Source organism: Spermophilus citellus (assembly GCF_964194105.1).
Source record: "Spermophilus citellus genome assembly, chromosome: 7".
NCBI lineage: Eukaryota > Metazoa > Chordata > Mammalia > Rodentia > Sciuridae > Spermophilus > Spermophilus citellus.
This window is the reverse complement of record NC_138188.1, coordinates 85546097-85563463: the sequence shown is the minus strand read 5'-3', so window position 1 is coordinate 85563463 and position 17367 is coordinate 85546097. Positions and strand designations below refer to the sequence as shown.

The 17367-nt window shown below is 38.0% G+C and overlaps 1 protein-coding gene across 4 annotated transcripts in view; it reads right to left on the bottom strand.

Moving 5' to 3' along the window:
- TFG (trafficking from ER to golgi regulator) overlaps positions 1-3063 on the bottom strand; it is a 36515-nt gene extending 33452 nt beyond the window's left edge. The window contains exon 1 of one of the 4 annotated variants that reach the window (XM_081301605.1): positions 2682-3063. The gene's annotated coding sequence lies outside the window, so the exon portion shown is untranslated. The remainder of the gene's footprint in view (positions 1-2681) is intronic. The other 3 variants (XM_081301604.1, XM_081301603.1, XM_081301602.1) reach the window with 3 other exon arrangements.
- Positions 3064-17367: the final 14304 nt, after the last annotated feature.

Here is a 17367-nt window from a genome sequence, read left to right as displayed (position 1 = left end):
CAAATCAGAGTGGGTGTATTAAACTGTTTTAAGAAGAATTATTAGAAGTAACCATTAAATACTAGCTTGCTACATAATTTTCCCATTTCCTAGGTTTTATTTTCATGTTATGTCAAGTTATTCAAAATCATCATCCTATAATGACTTTGTGATTCTAAATTCAAAATATCATCCAAGATCTCTAATAAATGATTACTGTATAATCATGAACAAAGTACTATAAGCAAATAATGTGTCAATATCTCATTTTCTCAAGGCCAATATATTCCTGAATATATTAAAATAAGATCAGTAAGCGTTTTCTTAGCATCAGCTCCTGTTCGTGCCCCAAATTATCTCTCAAGGCTGTTTAAGTCATCTGACTTACAATCTCCACATTTTGACTTCAATCTCCTGTTTTACTACTGGCAGCTTTCCCTCTACTTAAATTCATTATTTAATTAACATTATCATATTTCAAATTCATTATTAACATTATCACATTTCTCTGCAATTACTGTGTCCTTTCGGTGCATGTGTAAAACCATTCAAACCCTCTCAACACATAAATCCTTCAAATACTTGAAAAAGTGTTCAAGAATACTAAATTGTTTCATGAAGATTATATATAAATGTCCCAATATTGCTTATATAAAGTTCGTGGTCCTTTCACCTATTCCTTAAATGAATACTCTAGATTCCTTCACCATCCTCTGTCCAGGTCACATTTTATTAATAAATCTTTAATGAAATGGGGCATTAAAACTAAATATAACACTCGAAGGTCAGTGCAGTACAAAGTGAACTGTGTTCCGCCATCTGAACATCATGCTTGTCCTAACACAAAATAAGAATATGGTTAGTTTTTTATCTTCCCATTTCACAATGAACTTCTCACAAAAACCGTGATGAACTGAAACCTCCATACAACTTGCTCTTCACCTGTAGCAAAATTTGTCCTGTGCATTAAGGAAACATTTACTGAATACCTCTGAAGTACAAGCACTTCTGCAAGATGGTAAATATTCCATTGTGTTTGCATTGATAGGCTGAGAGGATCATGAAATAAATTAATGTATTTCCACAGGATGTGTAAACCAGTAATAATGGCGAGGGGCCAGTGTGATGGTATTATCTATTCCTGGCAGCACCTAGAATAGTGCCTGACATGTAAAAGGTATTCTAAGAATTGCTTCTGTTCCCTTCACAAAAAGATGAATGGGTAAATAAAGTTCTGATAAAAGGCTTTCCAGGAAAAAAAAAAAACTATAATATTAGATCAATTCTTATGTCAGACCTTCACAGTGTGCCTTATGTAGCTAAAAGTGACTCCCCACATCATATTAAGAAAAATTTCAACATCACATACACTAGATAGTATGTCCTACTGATGGAAGTGGGGAATGCTCAGTTCCAATGACCTAAAAACTTGAGTCACATATACTCTGTATCTGCCATGTTTACCAGCAAATTCACTTTTGGTGTTTCTCATTAATTGTAAATTCCCTGCAGCCAGGAACCAATGCTTCTTTCCTAAGACTGTTCCCCATTTATGCAGTTACCTCGGGAAAAACACACAAGTATCACAAGAGTACATTTTTCTCTGAGGGAAAATCCCATCCACACAGGTTTATACAACAGCAGAATTCTGGTACTCTTTCTCTAGCAACGTAAAGATCCATATGAACAACTAGTTCCTAGAACTGCTGTTAAGATCCCTACAGCAATTTCTTTTATCTTATCCCTGCCCCACCCCCTCTGAACTGTGTCTCCACTAACACGCATAATACTTCACCAGAAGCACTTTTTTGAGTTCTGGGAATAAACTGATGTGCCCAAAAACAAATAAAAGGCCTGCCTCTTGCACTATAATCTAGGTTCAGTGGCCAAACCGCTGGATCCACTAACCCCACCACTGCTCAAATTCAGAGGCAGCAGTTTAGGTACCTCCTGAGGGTGCAATTTCCTTCAAGAAATCCCAGAGCAAATAAACCAAAAGAATGCAAGAGGCCTAAAATGCTGCCTGACCAGAGGCAATGTTAATAATAAAGATCCGCACTATTAACTTTTGAGACTTTAAATCCTTCTCGAAGGTTCACTTTCATCATATGCAAAACGGGAATAAGTTTGAATGGGTTCTCGTGATTAGATAGCATCAAGTATCTAAAATACTCAGTACCCAGAGAAGCAAACTCTTAAAAGTTAGCTGTCATCATTATAAAAACCAGGCTGGGCCTTCACTCCGCGCTTAAGGACTGATAGCCAAAGAATGAGGCTCCTCTTCTACGACCCCCAATCAAATTATTCCCACAGGTGCCTCTCCACCCTTCTCACCCTTCCAACCCCCTCGAGTTAGGCACCCACCACTCCAGGGCTCCCAATCGCTCGCACAGCGATCTCCGGCAATTCGACCTCCGGGAGCCACACGGAATTGCCTAGACACTTCTGGGCCGAACGCCCCCCAGAACCCTACGCCCACTTCCCAGCCACCAAGAACAGCGGCCTCGTCACCCCTCCCCCTCCGTGACCTCCCAGCCCCCGCGAGGTCCCGTCGGCCCTCCTCGCTCGCTCTAGCCCTCTCCCACGGCCCCCATGGGCCGCCCGCCCCGCGCCGGTGGGTTCCAGAGAGGCCCTCCAGCACTTCCTCGTCCCCGGGACTTCTCAAGAGAGCGCGGCCGCACCCCCGGCTCTTGCGGCCGTACCAGCTTACAAGGCCGTCGCCTTTGCGCGGGACTCCGTGGACGGACCGATGCGAGGCCACCGCCGCAGACCGGCTCTGGGCGTCTCAGGGAGGGTGCAGATAGGACCCGCTCGGTAGCCCTCCGCGGCCGCCGCACCTAGCTCGCAGACTGCCGTGGGCCCCAGCCAATCGCACAGACCCAACTAGCCTAGCGAGAGCTCCGGCCTTGTACGTGGCAGGTGGGGGAAGAAGAGGGGCGGGAACAAGAAAATAAAATCCGTCCTTTCGCCCCGCCTCAGCGCGAGAGGCTCAACTCATAACGCATGCGCGGGGGCGAGGGCCACGGGGCCAAAGACTACCCGGCAGCTTGGGCCCAGGCGCCCCGGCTTCCTCACTGGATGACCGGTTGTAGGAAGCGCGAGCTAATGGATACACGCATGCGCAAGGCATGACCGGGCACTTCCGGTTTTCCTGACAGCTTGTATTTCCCGTCTTTCCCCCGTGGGCGGAGCGTAGTGGGCGGGGTGTAGTGGGCAGTTCTGGTCTAGTTTTGAGAACCCGCTGAAAGTGGACATCTGTCGAAGTTTGGGTGGTTTTTGTCGTTACTTTGTAACCATTGTAGTTCTAGTCACACCAAAAAATACTAATCTTTTCCCGCCTTTCTTCTACAAATCCGTTCATTCATTCATTTGTGGGCGCCTACGCTTTGCCAAACCTTGTGCTAGTAGGAATGGGGAATGAATCAGTTGGTGCGCGAGGAGTTTCCAATATACCAGGGAAAAGACAGCGCTCCAGAGGTCAAAACTTTACGTGTGAAAAGGTCAAAGGCTTCGAAATTAAAGCTAAGGATTCCAGAAGAGTTTTTTTGGAAAAGACATTTGGGCCTCCCCCTCCCCCTTCTTTTTTTACCTAAAGCATTTGTTTTGGGTGTGCTGTAAGAAGTGCTGTTGTTCAAACTGAACCCTAAATTTGGGGGAAAGTTGGGGAAAACTGGGGTGCAGAGAAGTGTTTTAAAAGGTGCAAACAACTTTTGCCTTCTAAGCTGACTAAGCAAATAGGTAAATCCGCCCGTCTCCCTGGTTCATCAGATTTTCCCTAAACGAACTGGGATAAAATAAATCAGGTGTTTGGGATGAGAAATAATGTTCTTTTTTTTTTTTTTTTTTTTTTTTTTTTTTTTTTTAGAACTGTAAACAGTATCTTCTTACAGTTGTAAGTCTGAAAATTCTTTTGAGAATGAAGTATGTGTTAAGGATGCTTTTCTCCTGTAAATTTTGTTTTCCTCAGTTGTATATATTGCCCTTTGAGAAATTCCCTGCAGGGATTAGAAAATGAAGAACTACAGAAGAAACGGAGCATTCCTCATTTCCAGAGAATATTCTTCCTAGCTTGTTATTTAAAACTTTATCATAGAGATTCAGGGAAGTGCACTGCAGCCCGGTCATAGTATGCTATGGTCTTTGATTTGAGATGGTTTGGGAGTAAACCCACACTCCTGTGGGCAGAGGTAAAATAGTCCCTTAAGAAAGTGAATTATACCACTGTCAATCTTCCTAAAATTAAATCAGACCTTGGGACAAAAGATGAGATGAATCATAGCCTCCAAAGAGGGTAAAGAATTTTCTTCTCTTTAGATCACTATTAAGGGAGCATTTCCTCAAAAGTCCTGCCACTAAGAAGAAATTAGATGGCCCCTGTTACATTGTGGCCAACTGCACCCTTGTGGAGGGGCTGAGATTTGTAGACTTTAAATATAGCTTGTTTCTTTGTTTGTTTGTTTTTAGTACTGCGGATTGAACCCATAGCACTTTAGTCCTTTTTATTTTGTCATTTTGAGATAGGTTTTGCTAAATTGCTGAGGCTGCCCTTGAACTTGTGATCCTCTTGTCTCAGCCTCCTAAATCACTGGGATTACAAGTGTTTACCACCATGCCCAATTTAAGGGGTTTTTTATTTTTGTGTTTTGATGAATATTTTTATGTTTACTTTCCTCATGCTTCATCCCAAAGATCAGTAAGTTTCATTTAATGTTATAAACCTGTTCCCAGCTACCACTGTGAAAATTGAGAAATGAGGTTGTGATGATTTCACAGATTATAGTAGAAGCAGGGGAGTAAAAACAGCATTTGGGAGTCACATCAGAGGCTTAAGTAACAAGAGACAAGAAGGACATCTGTGAAACATAATGTTTAAGTATTACCTCAGAATTTCCCAGAGATAAATATATATGTGTGTGCACGCGCTCGTGTGTGTGTGTGTGTGTGTGTGTACACATATATATACATACAAAATTAGATTTTATAAAAGATTTTGTTTTCTGCTATCCAGCTAACTAGGCATGAAGTATAGGTCATTTGGGTTGTTTGAAATGTTACATAAGAGCATGTGTAGGGAAGCACACAAAATTATGAATGTGTCATATTGCCTCCATTAGATTGTAAACACCTTAATAACTGAAACAATAACTATATCCTACCCATTTTCATATCTGTTTCATCCTTATTTGCCCATTAAAACTTCAATAACTCTCCTGCTCTTGACTCTTAACATTTTAAAAATTGAGAGCATAATGAATAGCTAGGCACAGTACGGCATATCTGCAATCCCAGAGATTTGGGATGCTGAGGCAGTCCAATTGTAAGTTCGAGGTTAGCCTCAGCAGCTTAGTGAGACCCTGTCTGAAAATAAAAAGTGAAAAGTACTGGAGATGTGGCTTAGTGTAAAGCACTCCTGGGTTCAATCCCTAGTACCAAAAGGGGGGAGGGGGGCAACTCACCACCTAACCCAAGGATTAGAACTATATCAGTAAATTATATGTGCTCCTCCCCAATGTGCCCCTTTTGAATTTTGTGTTTGGTATTCACTTGTGGGTTTTTAAAAAATCTTGTTTATAGTTATCACATGTGAATATCTATGTAGACATATATGCTTAAGCAATGTTATTCAGTTTTACTTCCTTATAGATATTATATAGAATATCATTTGTTTTTGGATTCCTGGAGCATAACTTTCATACTCAGTATTATGTTACTGGAGCTCATTTATTTTCATTCTTGAGTAATACTCCTTTGAGTGAGTATGCTACAGATATTTTAATTCATTCTATCAAACAGTATTTTGGTTGCTTCCAGTTTGTTGCTATGAGGTGCTATATGCACGACATTCTTATATATCTTTGGTATACAAGTTTCTCCTGGTTATATGCTAATATGTAGATTGCTGACTGATAGATTATGCAAATATTTAGCTTGTAAAATGACAACCCGTGGTATTGTTCAGCCTTTGGGGGAAGGTGTGAATGGAATCTTTTGTGGAATTAGTGAAAACCATAAACACTGTAGTAAAACCCTGAATTTGTATACCAAACATTTGACAAGTAGACATTTAGTTCCTTGTTTAATCTCATGTGATTTTTCTGTAGTTCTGTATCTTTACTTGTGGTTCTATGTTTGAGTTTCTTATGCTCCCTCACCCAACATGAGGACAGTGATTTTATTTTGTATATCACTCCCAGCATCTGGTGTTGATTACCATGTGTAGTTGTCTGTCAATAGATATCTGTTGAGTGAATTTTATGGTTACTATTTCTGTAATGTACCCACAGTTGCTGAAACAGATGTCTGTACTTAGACTTGAATAAAAGCTGGTGACAACTGAATTAAATCAGTTACATCCCTTACCAAGAACATCGTTTTTCCCACTGTATGTATTGACACTGATTATAGTTAGTGCTGCCTTTCATTAGTGAAGCCAAAAAAGTTCTCATATAATTATCACTTACTAACCACTATGGTTATATTTATTGGGGATAAGTCTCAAAAATGTAACTAAGAATATCGTTCCAGGAATTCTGTAAGTAGCCAGTCCTTAAAAGTGCTGTTAGTCAGACATCTTGCCTTCTTTTTGTATGGAGCTTAGAAAGGTTCTCAACTTTTAGAAATATAAATTGAACGTTTGGCTCACCAGGCCTTTTGTCCTATAACCAAGTGAACTTAGCTTTAAATGAACACTGAAAATAATCTTGAATCTGTAATACTGCTTAATGGTAATCTATAAATTAAGTTAGGAATATACGAAGGAAGGGAAAAGGGTGTAAGGAAATATCTTTGATCCAGCCTGTACCAAGGAGAGATAGGAGGTTCTGTAGTTCAAGGTTACTTTTCCTTTTCCACTGATACCTGAAGAAGTGTTATGATTTAAACTATAGTTGTGTGAGAGGCAGTCAACTCCCCTACTATCTGCCCTTTCTCCTTGAAAACGTGTTCTGAGAATTCCACAAGTGGAAAAGGGAAAACATCTTAAGAATAAAATCAGAGTTTCTGAGACGAGATGGGAAATAGGAACTTTGTAAAGCAAGTTAGATAAAACTTGTGTTTTGTCATATTCACCTTTAGTAATTGTATAAAGCATCTTGAAATTTTTCAGTTGTCTCATTAAGGTGAACCAATGAAAGAATGTAGGTTTGGTGAAGATAGTTCTTGCTGCTTAATTCTGTATCTCTTGAGGCTGTCACCTCCTAGATATTCAATCCATATTTACTGAATAAAAGAATGAAAGCTAACTATCCTGTCACTTCTTTGGGCAAGCTTACAGAAAAAATGGAGCTCCTAGTTCCTGAGTAGCCCTGGATTTTATCTCTGAGTAGTTTGAAATCTCATTTTTCTTCATTTATGCCTCCTGGAAACAGTGCTAAATTACCTCTGTGCTGAATTACCTATCAGAATTTAGGTTGTTACAGGTTGAATTGTATTCCTCCTCAAAATTCATGTTGAAGCCTTAATTCCTAGTATAAGAATGTGACTGAATTTGGAGATTAGGCTTTTAAAGAGGTGATTAAGTAAAATAAGGTCATTAGAAGTGGGCCTCAATCTGACTGGTATCTTTGTGAGAAACCATGTGACGACACAACAAGAAGGCAGCCATCTGCAAGACAAGGAGAAAGCCACCAGAAGAAGCCAAACCTAACAACTTGATCTTGGATTCTCAGCCCCTAGAACTATGAGAAAATTAATTTCTGATATGTAAGCCACCAAGTTTATGGCAGCCCTGGTGACAATACAAATGCCACAAGATGTATAAAGACATATCACAACTTTTCATTTGCTCAAGAGTAGCTTTGTTCAGCTCTTTTAAGAAACTTGGCAACCAAACTCTAGGAATCATGCGTATCCAAGACAAAATCAAACTGGGTACTGAAAGGGACTTATATCTCTATTATATTTATGCCAGTGGTCCTGCTTTTAATCCCTACAAATAATGAATAATTCAACAGGGCATTGTGCAACGACCATTTTAATGAAGACAGACTCACTCAAAATACACAAATTACAATCACAGGGAGATGCTATTTTTACATATGTGTTCTATAAAATTTAAAGTTTCATAACAGTTATAAAAAAGGATAAGGCAAAACAGACATACTTTGTTATGGGGACATAAATTAATAGAAACTATAAAGGGTGGTATGGACATATCCATCAATATATAAAATGTTCTATGATCCAACAGTTCCATTTCTAGTGTAGCAGAGAAAACCTTGCACATAACAACACACATATCTATTAATGTTCTATTTTCAAGAGGAAAATTATAGAGAAAATAACATAAATACATGTATGTTAGACCTCAAAAACATTTTGTTGAGTACAAAAAGCAAATTTCCAAAACTTCTGTTGCTGTGCAGAAGAGTTACCATAGCAGCCTAACTGCTATCCTTAGATAGGACTGCTTGTGAGATTGGCCCATGGCTAGTGTATAAGAAATTGGATTTTAAGAGTGTCCTCAATTCCTTGGTAAGCATAGTGAGTGCACTGTGACTAAACTATGCAAACAATGTGTTTTATGCTAAACACCCACTAGGAGTATGGAATCTTGGTACATGCCAAGCAGTGGTGTCCTTGTAGCCAGCTACCAATAACAATCCTGAGTACCAAATCTCTGCTCAACATTCCTGATAGACTGTATTTCACATTCTATCACAATATTTTGCTGGAGAGATCAAGTGTGCCCTGGAAGAAACTCTAAGAAGCTTGCTCTGATTTCCTCTATACTTTTCCTTATGTGACTTTTTCCTTTGCTGATATTGATTTATATCTTTTTGTACTAAGTCACAGCTATCAAACCTGGAGATGGTCTTAAGGATCACTGACACAGTCCCCTGTACCACTTATGTAAAAAACAACAAGTACGCAAACAAGATTATGAGTTTCTCTGTGTGTATAATTTTGAGTATACATATTTCTTAAAATCTGGAAGGATATACACAAAGTTAATCTCGGGGATGAACTCTAGGGAGAAGAAGAAGGAGAAAAAGAAGAGGGGCATGGATTTGGTACTGATCAAACAGTACTTTAACTCTACAAGGAACACTATGTTGTTGTTTTGTCTGTTTTTATGAACAATGAATTACTGTATTATTTAGGCAGGAACATATTTTAAATTAAAAATAATTTTAGCCTACATTTAGAGTCACAAAATTTTAGAGTCCATAGAAAATTTAGAGTTCACCTCATCCAGGTTGTTACTTAAGACAAAGCCTCCAGCTCTTATGCCCAGGGAGGCAAATGGCTTCCCCCAAATCACATAACTTTTAACTGGGACCAAAATCTCTAGTTCAGAGTGCTTTCCTGCTCTGTTATTGCCTACAGAGTACTGGGCCATAAAAACAATCTTCTTTTCTATTATTGCAAAGGTCCAGAAAGTCTAGATTATTATGATATGGTTTCATAGTAGCTTATCTAAAAGTTTGGCAAATATAAAGGTCATATTTACACGTGTACCAAAACTCCACTGGAAGAGAAATGCAGATAAGAACTGGACTATAGTTCCCTGGGAAGTAGTTTGTAAAATATAGTATAGATCATATCCCTCTCCTTTGCTTTTTCGTCTCTTTGTTAAAATAAACAGCTGGGGCTATGGCTGTGGCTCAGTGATAGAGGGCTTGCCTAGCATAAGCAGGGCCCTGGGTTTGATCCTTAGCACCACATAAAAATAAATAAATAAAACAAAGGTATTGTGTCCAACTACAACTAAAAAATAATTATTTTTTTAAATAAAGAGCTAACGTATTAAACAATCAAATTTTTTAGAAATAAAATCAATAGACTGCAAAAGGATTTATAACCTATTTCTACTTTCTGTAGTAATTCACACATCAGAATTTTCAAAAGAAGTGTGGAAGAAACTCTAAACTTTTGTATACTGCCGATGGGACTATATGGTTCAACCACTTTGGAAAACCATTTGGCAATTTCTTATAAAGTTAAGTATATAATTACTCTATGATCCAGCAATTTCAGAAGATATTTCAAGAGAAAAGAAAACACATGTCCAGACAAAGATTTGTGCAAGAATGTTTGCAGAAATTTTATTGATGATAGTTAAGTGTGAAAACAACCAAATGCCCATAAACTGCACAAATTACAGTATATCTAGAAAACTTAATACCACTTAACAATAAAAATAGTCACTGACACACATAACAATATAGAAGAATCTCAAAAACATGATCCTGCATGAGAGAAACCGGACTTAAAAGAAGATATACTGTATGGTGCCGTCTATGTGATATTCTGGAATAATTAGGCAGAACTGATATCTAGTAATAGAAAAGAAAGAAATGATTTCCTGGGGCTGGGGCTGGGGCTGGAGCTGGAGGAAGAGTTTAACTGGGATGGGGCAGGAGGGAATGGTGTGGGGTGATAGAAATGTGTTTGATTTTGTATGCACTTGTTAAAAATTAACTAAGTATACCCTTAAAACGGATGCATTTAATTTTATGTAAATTACACATTATATAGTTTATTTTTAAATTAAGGAGGGAAAAGGTAAGCCACCTACCAAAGCAAAAAAAAATGCCCAAATTAGAAAAGCCAGTATAAATTAGACCAAAAAAAAAAAGCCACCCTCAGTGATCTTGCTGTGATATTGAAGTTTCCTGTAATGCATGAAGTATGTGTTTGTGTATACATAGCATTTCCTAACTTCATAATAACATTAATTACACATAGCTTTTTCTTGTATATACTAGCAAATTGGCAGTCAAGGATGTGAGCCATGATGAGTTTTCAAAGGTGAGAGGATCCCACCTTGTCCTCTTTTATCATTCAGAATAGTTGACTTTCTCATTTGGAAATATACCCATATGGACACTTAAAAAAATTAATGTCAATCATACATAGTGTTAGAATAACAGTGTTTTCTCCAAGGAATTGCTGTGACATTTTGAGGGGTTTATTTAGTCATTAAGAAACTTGTGACTTTCATGATTACCTTTCTCTATTTCTGTGGGGTGTTAGGAAGCTTGCAGTTTTATTTGTGGCCCCACCTTAACAAAAGTACAATACCACAGATGGTTTCGGACTGTTATCTTTAAAAATTATAAGAGCATGTTTCTTGGATATTAAACTTGACCCAGGCTTCATACTTTTTACTTCTATCCTTAATTGTCCTTCTTCAGCAACTTTAAAAATTTTTAAGTATACATTATAATAGGTTACTCATGTGTAAAGGAAGTTACCCATATGTAACGTTACTTTGAACCTTTCTTTTAAAAAATTGTTGCTAATTAATAACTGCTAATAAATCTTCTGGGGCTGGGGCTGGATGAAGGGTTTAACTGCATTCTCCAAAATGTAGTATTTACTTCATAAGAAAAGGTGAGTGGACACAAAGAAACAGAAAACATATTTTTTAAAAATCTGTCAAGGACCCCCACCCAAATGCATCATATAATGTGTCATACATGATCTATTTGGCCTTGCCTGGCATATTGATATCACTATTCTACATGTTAAAAGTTTCTACCTAGTCCCTAACATATTTCTTAATACAAAATAAAAAATAGCCTATGTGAGGACATATAATCTCAGAAAATGCTTAATGCTCTATAAATCTTTTGAACATTTCAAGTCAAATCCAGTATGTATATTATACAAAAAATAAAGGAAATTAATAAACTGGGATAAATATTTTCAACAAATGTAGAAAACAACTAAGAGCTATAATAGATAAGGAACTCACATAAATTTATGTGGGAGGGCGGAAACAATTGCTCAATTGATAAATGAGCAAAGGATATAAATAATATCAACAAATATACCCAAATAAACAAATATATACAAAAATGCTTATATTACTCCAAATGTTGGTGATATAACATATTATTGCTGTGTTTTCAAGTAAATATACTAATATATCCCAGGAGCCTAAACAAATTTTCATACCCTTTGACACATTTATCCAAGTTCTGAGGATTTACCTTAAGGAAACAATTTTTTAAAACAGAAAAAAATATATGTAGCAGTTTATTTGTTGCAATGTCACTTCAATATTAAATATTGAAGTGATCTAAATATATAAAAAGGAAACAACTTAGTAAATTATGTTTCATTATACAACTATTAATTATTATGAAAACTGCATAAATATATAAGTGAAAATCAGAATAAGATTTCATTTACTGTAATTACAGTTACATAAAATTCTTATATACTTAGAGAAATAGTATAGGTAATATAGAATAAAAGACAACAATGAAATGGATTTAGGTTTTTCAAAAAATATACTTTGTAAAGATTGTTTTCTCCCTAGATTTATTAAAGCATACTTGTCCAAAAAAATTATATATATATTTAAGGTATACAATGTGATATTTTATACAAATATGTATTGTGAAATTATTACCACAGTCAAGCAAATATATCCATATTATCCATCTTGTAATTATCTTTATGCATATGTTTATGTTGAGAAAACTTAAGATCTATTCTCAGAAAATTTCAAATATATAATAAATTATTAATAATTTTGGTCCCCATGCTCTACATTAGGACTTCAGAACTTATTCTTTTTGTCAAACAACTCCCCTTTTCTCCCACTATCCAACATCAGCCAACATGAAAATTCATTACCATGAATTTGACGTTTTTATAGGTTTGCATATATGTGAGATCATGCAGAATATTTCTGGGCCTGGCTTATTTTGTCCCGCACCTTTTACAGTAATCAATAAATTATGTGAGATGCATGATACTTAATTATAAAATAAGCTTTATGTTAGATGATTTTGCCCAACCGTCAGCTAATATAAGTGTTCTGAACATGTTTAAAGTAGGCTAGGTTAAGCTATGATGTTTGGTAGATTAGGTGTGCTTACAACAAATTCATCAGAATGTAAATGCATCCTGAGTTGAGGAGCATCTGTATATACCACAATTTCTGATGCTTAGGTTATTTCCATATCTTCACCATCATGAGAAATGCCACACAGATATGGGAGTACAGATATCTTTATGAGATGCTGGTTTCATTTCCTTTATGTATATGCTCAGTAGAGGCACTGCTGGATAATATGGTAGTTCCCCTTTTAATGTTTTGAGGGTTATCGGTACTGTTTTCAGTAATGAAGTATCAATTTACATACCCACCAATGCTTTGTTATCTCCTCTGTTTTCCATAATAATCATTCTTACTAGTTATATTTCATTGTGATTTTGATTTGCATTCCTCTGATGATTAGTGATGCTGGACATCTTTTCATGTATCTGTTAAAAGCTGGGAATGGAATTACCATTTGACACAGCTATTCCCCTTCTTGGACTATTCCCTAAAGACCTTAAAAGAGCGTGCTATAGGGACACAGCTACAACAATGTTCATAGCAGCACAATTCACAATAGCTAGACTGTGGAACCAACCTAGATGCCCTTCAATAGATGAATGGATAAAAAAAATGTGGCATTTATACACAATGGAGTATTACTCTGCACTAAAAAATGACAAAATCATGGAATTTGCAGGGAAATGGATGGCACTAGAGCAGATTATGCTAAGTGAAGCTAGCCAATCCCTAAAAAATAAATGCCAAATGTCTTTTTGATATAAGGGGAGCAACTAAGAACAGAATAGAGAGGAAAAGCATGAGAAGATCACCACTAAACAGGGAGGAGAGGGGGGAGGGAAAGAGAGAGAGAAGGGAAATTGCATGGTAAAGGAAGGAGACCCTCATTGTTACACAAAATTACATTTAAGAGGAAGTGAGGGGAAAGGAGGGAAAAACAAGAGAGAGAAATGAATTACAGTAGATGGGGTAGGGAGAGAAGACGGGAAGGGAGGGGAGAGGAGGGGAGTGGGGATAGTAGAGGTTAGGAAAGGCAGCAGAATACGACATACACTAGTGTGGCAGTAGGTAAAAAAAGTGGATGTGTAACCGATGTAAATCTGCATTATGTATATAGGGTAAAAATGGGAGCTCATAATCCACTTGAATCAAATGTATGAAATATGATATGTCAAGAACTTTGTAATGTTTTGAACAACTAATAAAAAAATTATATGTCTATCCAGATTCTTTGCTCATTTGTTAAGCAGCTTTTTTTTTTTAATCTTGCTATTGAGTTGAAATCTTAGTAATCATCTCATCCACCACAACTTCAAGGAACTTTATCCTGGCATCTGTCTGTCTTGGACCTCATCTGAGGAACTGTGAACTGAAGGGTGTAGCATTACATTGGTGGGTTTCACAGAGTTAGAAAGTTCCAGTGGTTGACAAATAAGTATAATCCAGTTGGTACTTTTGACCCAGATTTCTTAAATATTTACAAAGAATGCCAAGTCTTCTGGAATGTGGCAAAGATATCGAGCTGGAGAATATTTTCCCTTGTTGATAATGGGGTAGGGGAGGGAGGAAGGAATGAGATCATGCAGAATATTTATGTGTCTGGCAACCCAGACTCTGACAATTGAAGAGTTAACTCTAAACCCTCAGTTAAGACACAGGAAAGCAAATCCAAAGGTCAGAATGATTTGTTCCCCAGCCATTGCATGCCACAGCCCGAAAGGCAATAGGACACTGTTATCCACACAAAATAAATCAGAAAACATGGAAAATTGGAGTTGGCCATATACAATATAATGACAACCAGTTCTGAAGTGCCCTGAGTCTCCCTTTCCTGCAACTTTCTTCAAGTAAATCACCCTCCCACGCCTCTATTCCACTCTTCTTAACTCCTTGACTTCCAAAGCACCAAACAATTTCTTGCTCTCCCTGCTGAAGCCATTACAACCCTGCTAAGACAAGGGAAGTGACTGATGAGACTCAAAGGGGCTCATTTCCCAGAGAGTTCTTATATTCTATAGGACATGTAGTAGAACCTCCTTAACACTTTGCTTCCAGTATCACTTCCTTGGTGCAACTTCCATTCTCCACTTCACAGTAGGCGAATCAATTCATTTCACCCCTCCCCCTCACAGTAAGTGTCACCAATAGTCCCTGAACATAGGTCAATGAACACTCAACCTAGGTAGGACATGCCATTTCTGGGTTTGCTTCTTGTCTGGTTCTTTCCTCTCTTTGCCCCTGTGGTGTTCTGTATCACAGAGGGGTTGAGCTTCACAGACTCTGGACTCTGCTGGTTTCTGGCTAGCTGTAGCCAATGGAAGACATTCTGGGAGATTGCAGGGCAAAAGGAATCAGGAAATCAGGGTTTTCTTTCTGGCACAAGTAGGCTGCCTCTACATGGGTGTGGTTCCTGCCACCAAGATGCCCTGGTTTCAGCCCTGTATTCTAGCCTGGACACTCTTCTTACTTTATCTTTTTAGCTTAGAAGAAATATCAACTTCTTCTTTTTCTGGTTTCTGAAACATTTCCCATTTTGTTTCTGAGCCTTTTAAACACCATGAAATCAACTGGCTGCCTTAAATTCCCTGTTTTAAATACAGTGCTTCCTGTTTTTCTGCCAGAGCAATAACTAGAATTAGAATCATTCCAATCAGATTTGATTTGTGGGTGCTAGGAGAAAAGAGGTCTCTCTTCCTGTTAGATTCTAAGGCTCTCAGGCTGTAGGATTGATTAGGAATGCCAATAGCCAGTTTCCAGCCATTTAACCCCCATTTGAGAATAATGTCAATGTCAAACAAAAACATACAGGTTCAGGAAATACAGGGAGAAAAGAATCCTAGCAAAACATATCTCCTTGATCTATCTGTCACTAGAGTTAGTATTATCATATATTTTATGTCCCAAACCAAGACACTTGAAAGTAAAAAGGGCTGCTGATAGTACTTAAATGAGGACAACAGGCACAAATTGGGACTGGCCAGACAAACATGAAACACAGAGTCATTCTACCTAAAACCAGCTTGGTCCTTGGACTTTACATTAATTGAGCCAGTAAATTCCCTTTGACCTTTAACCTAATTTGAGTTGGATTTCTATCACTAAACTCAAAGATTGCTGACTAGTGCATGAGATAAAGATTCAAACCAAAGTAGTTTCTGCTGGTAGGATTTCAGTGTAAAAGACAATCAGTGTTCACTTAAATTAGACTCCACAATTGCCTGTGGAGCACATTTACTGTACAACTATTTTAGAAACAATATATGGGATTTTAGTTGTTATATCCCGAAGATACTGGAAAAAAAGTGCAAGGAAAAACAAAACCGAAACAACCCTATCATCACCAAGGGAAATCTATATCCTCCACCCTGAGGCAATATATTGGCTCTTTGGTAATTTGCGGGGGAAGGGAACACATTTAAAGTGGGACTTACTTAAGTTAGATTGTCATCTGAGTACAAATTTGGAGTCAACCACATCTTAGAATTTTTCCACTGCTCGTCTGTGGGGAGCCATTCTGACACGTGATTGGGTGACTCCCGTTAAGGGCCTGAGGCACTCTGGCTGTGTCGGAGTTATCCCGACCCTTTCCTGATGAGAGAGCCCATCCGTGTGGGGGTGTGCGTAACCACTGACCCTGGAGACCCAATCACTGACCCTGACCTTGGAGTGCAGCCCCCCCTCAACCTTCATTGGATGGAATTCTCCCCTGAATCTCTTGTTTCCCCCAAATAAAAGGCTGATCCCCGGCGTGTTCGCTCTCTCTCTCTCCTGCTAGCCCAGAGTAATCCTCGCTGCCCTGCTGAGCGGCTGGAGGCAGGGAAACAGGGAGACCGAGCCGTCTCGGACCTAGCATTAAAATAAGGTACTGTCTGTGTGTTTTATTTTGATCTCTTCTAACTAACTGAATGCCAGAACCTCATTAATGAAACCACTGCGCAGGCCGCGTGGTAGAATTGGCGCCCAAGAGGGGGGCATTCTGAATTAGTTAGATTGAGTGGGAGCGCGCGCTAAAAAGATTAAGGGAAAGTAATAAAGAGGATAAAGAAAATAGAAATAAGATAAGAGAAAGAAAAAAATGACATTTGAGTCACAAAAGTACCAGGAAATATTGAAGGAAAGAGACGTTAATTTACTTAAAATGGGAAATTCTACTTCTTCGGATAAGGAAATGTATCTAACTATTTTAGACAGTATAATTAATCAGAAAGGAAAACAGATAAAGAAAACTCAGTTATTGCAATTCTTAAAGATTGTAGGTGAATATTGTCCTTGGTTTTGTGACCAAGAGTCTCCAAATTTACTTACTTGGGAGAAATTAGGAAGAAAGTTACAGAGAGTTTGTCTTTCTACTGAAATACCTGGAGGCATAGAGAATATACAGAAAACTTGGACGGCCCTAGAAATTTGTCTCTTTGAATACATGGACCAGAGTCCGTGGCCACCAGAAGAGCTTCTGAGAGGTATTCAAAGAGCCATTAGGTCTATTCAAATGGAAAATCAGCCTGAGGCTAAGTTAATTTCCTTTCCTTTGAGCCGTTTTAAAACAAAAGCGCTAGGAGCTAAAACAAAGGTTAGAAATGTGCAAGCTA